This window comes from Phocoena phocoena, chromosome 1 (assembly GCF_963924675.1).
Source record: "Phocoena phocoena chromosome 1, mPhoPho1.1, whole genome shotgun sequence".
Classification (NCBI taxonomy): Eukaryota; Metazoa; Chordata; class Mammalia; order Artiodactyla; family Phocoenidae; genus Phocoena; species Phocoena phocoena.
Genome location: NC_089219.1, coordinates 116,286,096 through 116,292,095, shown reverse-complemented (window position 1 = coordinate 116,292,095; position 6,000 = coordinate 116,286,096). Strand labels below are relative to the sequence as shown.

The 6,000-nt window shown below is 55.7% G+C and overlaps 1 protein-coding gene across 1 annotated transcript in view; it reads left to right on the top strand.

Moving 5' to 3' along the window:
• The first annotated feature begins 677 nt into the window (after positions 1-677).
• KCNJ10 (potassium inwardly rectifying channel subfamily J member 10) overlaps positions 678-6,000 on the top strand; it is a 28,595-nt gene continuing 23,272 nt past the window's right edge. Inside the window, exon 1 of the mRNA XM_065889703.1 lies at positions 678-801. The gene's annotated coding sequence lies outside the window, so the exon portion shown is untranslated. The remainder of the gene's footprint in view (positions 802-6,000) is intronic.

The following is a 6,000-nucleotide window of genomic DNA, read 5'->3' as shown; positions in this document are numbered from 1 at the left end:
GGGCACTTGGGCTGCGTGTTCTGCCCTCTCTCAGACCAAGCCACTGCAAGCGGGAATGGTGTCTGCGCATTTCGCATCCAGGACCTCACCCAGCACTTAGAAAATGGCAAACAGCATGGAAATGGTGCTGAAGGATATAACCCCGTAGTCCCGAGCCCGCCCCTTCGGCGCTGCCTGTCGGGCCACTGGGCCGGTCCTGAATTCATTTCCACCTCATTAACTCGGCCCCAGGTCCGCCCCCGCCTGCTCCCGCTCTCTGTTCCCCATCCCTGACACGACAGCCTCCTTTTTCTTCCTTCTCTCTTCCCCTGTCATCTTGCCAGCTCGGCTTCTATCGCTTCGCCTATCGTCTATTTCTCCCTGAGTCTGTCTGGGTCTCTGTCTTTGGGTATTGCTCTCCGTCCTGCTCCTCCAGCTGTCTGGGGCTCTGCTTCGTTGCCCCTACGCCCCACCCCCTGCCCAGTCCCCTCCAATCCCGGCAGCTCGGGCCTGGCGCTCCACATTCCCATTGGCCTGTCCGGAGCCCCCCGCCCCCGCCCGCCCGGCCCCTCCAGGTCCCTCAGTTCACGCAAAGTTTGGCTCTGCGCTGCGGAGGGAGGGGGCGGCCCGGCCCGGCCCAGCTCTGCCCCCGGCCGGCCCGACCCCGGCCCCGGCCCCAGGACCAGCCCTTATCTGATCCCGGCTCCGGGTTTAAGAGTCCTGGCCCTGCCCGTCGCACAGCTCCGTTCCTCACGCCTGCCCGCCCCGTCTGTCCGTCTGTCCCGCTGCCCATCCGAGGGGCCACTCCACCCTGGACCCAAGGTAAGACCCTGGCCCTGATGAAGGAGTGCTGCCGCCGCAGCCGGGGTCCTGTCCACCTCACTCTCCAGAGATACCGGGGCCCCCAGCCCCTAGGTCCCTACCCTGACTTGCCTCAGTGGTACCGTCCTATTCCCCAGCCTCCCACCGGGGCGGCCCCAAACGGAGCCTTATAGGAAGGGCTCACCAAGAAGGAAACTTTCCCAAACTGGTCACCTCAGCACTTTCAGCTAAGAAAGGGGCTTTCCTAATGCTCCTTCCTACTGGGCAGACCTTCAGTTGCATCACAGCCCTCCAGCTAAATACAGTGACCACCACATATAACCGTGCATCCTCACAGGCACTGCAGACAGCGCCCCCTCTTCCCGGGATCATCAGGTTACTCCCACTCCCATGCCCAGCCCCTCTTCCCCCTCCCCATGATGTGACATTCACATAGCGACACCCACTGATCACTAGTTCACACAGGGGAAGAAAACACCTACAGCTCAGGTTAGGGAGATGTAGTAGCCTGGTGTGACTGGGACCCCTGCCCGCCCAGTTTCTTCCCTTCATTCCAACTTGCCTCCCACTTCAAGACACCTCTCCCCATTACAACCCTCCTCTCCTCGCCGCAGCTGTTTCACACTGAGATCACCTGGAGGAGAGCAGCAGGGTCACCTCTGCTAGAGTAAGAAGGGCAGATTGGGTTCCATAACATCCACCCTCCAGGTGAGATGCCCCTTCCCCATCCCATCCCTTCTCCCTATCAGGAACTAACCAAGGGCACCTGCGTTAGGAAAGAGACAGGTTGGAACTTCCTGATTTGAGGGAGAAGAGTTGAGCTCCAGGATGCATGGAAGGACAAAACTGGGGACGAGTGCGAGTAGGACCTCTTGTATCTTGAGATCTCATGCTTGTTAATGAAGGGCCCCAGGCACAGTGAGGCAGATGGGGAAGTGGGGGTGCGGAAGAAGCCAGTACAGATTTGGACCCCAAAGGAGGCCTAGGCTTAAAGCCTGATTCCGTTGCTTATTGATACGTATTCTGGCTAAAGATTTCTGGCCCATCTGCCTTGGCCATGGTGCTTGAAATTTTTTTCCCCACCAGGACTGCTTTAGGCATTTCTGGATGGGAGGGAGATGATGTTGGGAGACTTGGTGCGCTTCTGTGAGGAGGGACACTTGTTTAGGCGTGACGAGGGCCTGGAGTGGGTATCAGGAAACCAGTCTGAGAAGGGACCAGAAGCTACTCTGCATTCCATTCAGTTTCATCTTGAAACGCTGTTGCTAATCTCCAAGGATTTCTGTTCTGTTACGTGTTCCTGGCATGATGGTGGGTACCATCCTGTGCAGGGCTTGTTAATTCCTCATGGTATAGGCTTGGTACGGGGGACCAAGTGTAGAAGCAGCCAAGTGTCCTGGCTTATAGCTAGTTCTTCAGGGAGGAGGAAACGAGGGAGGAGGGGGAGGGAAGGCATCATGCCAGGGAGAGGGGCCAGGGCTGGTCTGCAGAGGCAACAGGCATGGCCCAGGCAGTGCCAACTCCTCTTCCCCGCCCTCCAGTCCTTTGGTGGTGGTGGCGAGGGAGGGAGAGAGGGGGTGTTGGGGGGTGATCTGGGCCAGTCCAGCCTCCCAAAGCCCTTGCCAACCTGGGTCCTGAAAGAAGCTGCTGTTTTCTGAGCCATCCCCCCGCCCCCCACCCGAGCTGAGCAGCCAACTTGTCTCAGTGGATATCAAATGGCAACGACTCCACTGAGTGGAGAGGGCTGGCGGGGGCAGGGTTAGGGTCCCAATCCTGAGGTTCTAATGCAGAATCCCACTGCTGCCCCCTACCCTGAGGGAAAAAAATCTGTCTGCCCAACATCTGCCCTACATGCGGTCCGTGGACACATACGTTTGTGTGGGAGGGTTAGTGGTCCAACTCCTGGCATCCCTCACCTCCTCCCTGTGCCCCACGGAACAGCGCCCCATCCCCACACCTGCACCTCTGTGCACGAGCTCGTCTATAATTCCAGCCTGGTTGGCTTGGGCTAGAAGGGAAGGGCGTGGCAGAAGACCCAGGGGCTTCCTTCCCTGGTCCTCCTTAGGGACCAGAGAGGCTGGGACACTTGGATCTGGGTGGGCTTAGATCAAGTCCTCTGGGGTCATGCCCGAATTGATGGAATAAGGGGTTTAGGGCTCTGGGCGGCGGGGGGGTGAGTCATGCAGAAAGACCCACTTCTACAAAGGAGAAAAGACCCCCTGCATCTTTTAGCAAAATGCTTGGTTTCTGCACACAAGATGGAAGATAGGCCGAACCTCCTGGCATCAGTGGGGAGGGAAAGAGATGTTGGGCAATGGAGCCCCTCAACTTTCCTGCCAAGGGTTATTTAGGACGGAAGGAAAAAAGCTCCAGTCTCCCTCCCCTCCCCGGCCTAGATTCTTCTCTTGCCTGACTGGTCAGTGCTACTGTCCGGGTTAATGCCAAACTGTCCAGGATGGTGGTGAGGCCCTGGAAGGGGCAGAGAGAAGGGACAGTCCAAGGCACACTGCTAAGATGAAACTGCAGAAAGATTAGAGATGGGAGATCTGGAATCCAAGTGTTTTAGCACCCAGTGAAGGCTGGTTGGCAGGGGCGGCTCTTGGGAATCAGAGCTTTCTGAGTTTACCACATCACCCTGTCTCTTCCACAGGCTGCGTTCAATGCTTTTCTCCCTTCATCCAAGTTTAATATACGCGTTGCCACCATTTTCATGGAGACAGTGCATCTGAGTGGCCCCTCTTCGTCCCCTCCCCACATCAGAAGCTTGAAAGGGCACAGAGAAAGGGATTATGGGAAAAAGTCTCCCGTGGGTGTCTGCCAGCTGGGAGCTGGATTTGAGGTGGGGGAGAAGGGAGGGGCTGGCTCTGGAATGCAGGAGAGAAGCGAAAACTGAACTGGGTGGCCTGGAGAAAGCGGCTGGAGAAGCATGGGCTTCAGAGGACTGAATTAGCACTTCAGGCCCCTAAAAAGGTGTAGCATAGAAGGAGTGGATATGGCCATTCTGCTCCCCTTCCAATGGCAGAAGGCCCGGGGAAAGGATTGGGGCTGCAGCTTGAAGGACTTAGGCTAGATTTCAGGAAGCGGGTCCATAAAAGGAAAGAGATCCGAAATGGAGTTTGGGAAAGAGAGGCAGACCACCTTCTGGACCCAAACTAAAACAAACACACCCCCAACAAAAAAAGCCCATCATTGGGGGCTTCCCTGGTGGCGCAGTGGTTGAGAGTCTGCCTGCCGATGCAGGGGACATGGGTTCGTGCCCCGGTCCGGGAAGATTCCACATGCCGCGGAGTGGCTGGGCCCGTGAGCCATGGCCGTTGAGCCTGCGCGTCCGGAGCCTGTGCTCTGCAACAGGAGAGGCCACAACAGTGAGAGGCCCGCGTACCGCAAAAAAAAAAAAAAAAAAGCCCATCCTTAAGGCTTGTGAGGGGGAGCGGTGAAGCTCGGAGAAGCGCACGGATTATTGCAACAGTTGTCAAGAGGCTTCTTCTGGAGGGAAAGTGCGACCCCACAGTGCTGTCTGTCTCAGGGCTCCTTTCTGTTGTCTGAGAGGCAGAGGCGTAGTGGTTAAGAGCACAGCCTTGGAGTCAGACTTCCTGGGTTTAAAATCCTGCTTTCACTGCTTAGTAGCTACAAATGTCTCCTCAGCCTTACAATGGGGCTAATTATAGTTGAGTATTAAAAGACTCGATATTTGTAAAGGGTTTGGAGTGGTGCTCAACATGTTAAAAATAAAAAGTGCAGTTGTTGGCTGCTATGGTTCTCCCACCTCTGTGACTCTTTCTACTCCCTCATCTTGCCTGGCTCCTGGGCCTGCTGCAGCCCTTCTCTGTGGCTTTTCTGAGGTCTGTCCTAGGTCTCTGTCTCTCTGCCCTTCTAGAGTTTGGGAAGGTGGGAGAATTATCAAGTCGTTTAAGATGAGGTTCCTGTCTTCATTCCAACAAGGTGGGCGTCGCCTGGGTCTCCACGCCCCTGGGCCCTTCTTTCCATGAGTTTTCACCAAGCAGATGTGCTGTCTCCAACTTGGATTCGATAAATGTAACCGAGCTGCTGGGCTTCCCTAAAATAGTCTCTTTCCCCGTCTGGGTGACTTACGTCTTCCAGCCAAAGACGCCAGCTTCTCTCTACCCCGACATCTCACCCCTGTCCCTCCATGGCCCTGCCTCTTTCCTCCCTGCCCGCATTTCCCCCACAACTCCCCTCAGGTGTGTGAGTCCATCTCTTCTCTGCCCCCTGATCAGCCTGTTCGTCCTGTGAGCCTGGGTGCCCAAAGCGGCCTCCTTAATGATCTTCCTAACTTCCACCTTTCTTTCTCCTTGATTCCCTCTTTACTCCACACAGAATTATCCCTGGAACTGTCATGAAGCATCAGTTTTATCTTGCCCCTTTGCTACTCAGACGTCTCTGTGGGTTTTCAGATGAAAACTCCCACTCACAGTCTTCAAGATACTTTATATCAACCTTTCTCCCATCCCCTCCAGTTCCCCTATCTTTTGGGACCCCCATCAATTCAGACCTTGTCTTGGGGGAGCATATCCCATGGCAATCCCTGAGCCACACCCCTTCCACCCTGGGCCCTCACACAGGCCTACCCCTCCAAGTCCTGCCCCTCCTACAAATCTCCATCCTTCTGTTTCCCTATCTGCTCTGTCATCTTGTACCCCTTCTCCTCAGCATCCTGCCTGTTCCTTGTCCTTCGTGTCTATGAATTTGCCCAGGATGACCTGGACAGTGGTAATGTTGGAGGGGACATCCTGTCTCCTACCATAACAGGAGCTCCTCTAGGGTGGGGCCTACACCCCTGTCAGATTGTCGACTCCCTGAAGCAAAGGCATCTCTTCCCTCCCTGGGCCCCTCTGCCCCCAGGGCACAGACTGTCTACTGACCAGCTTGACTCTAGGTAGGAAACCTTTCTGGTTGCTAATTCTGGGGGAGGACCCTGACTTCAGAGGTTTAGGAGTGTCCTAGACTAGGGTATATGTAAGACTCTATTATCCAACTCTCTAGGGAACCTCCAGAGAAACTCCTCTCCTACTAAACTCCCCATCCTGTGGAGACAGTTTTACCCTCAGATTATAAGCGGCAGATTAAACGCTGCTGGCCCAAACACAAAAATCCACGTGGGTATCCACAGAACCTTTCTCTCCTCGCCAGGGAGGTCTGCTCCTGCCTGATGCTGGACTTGTCAGTGGGCGTCTGGAG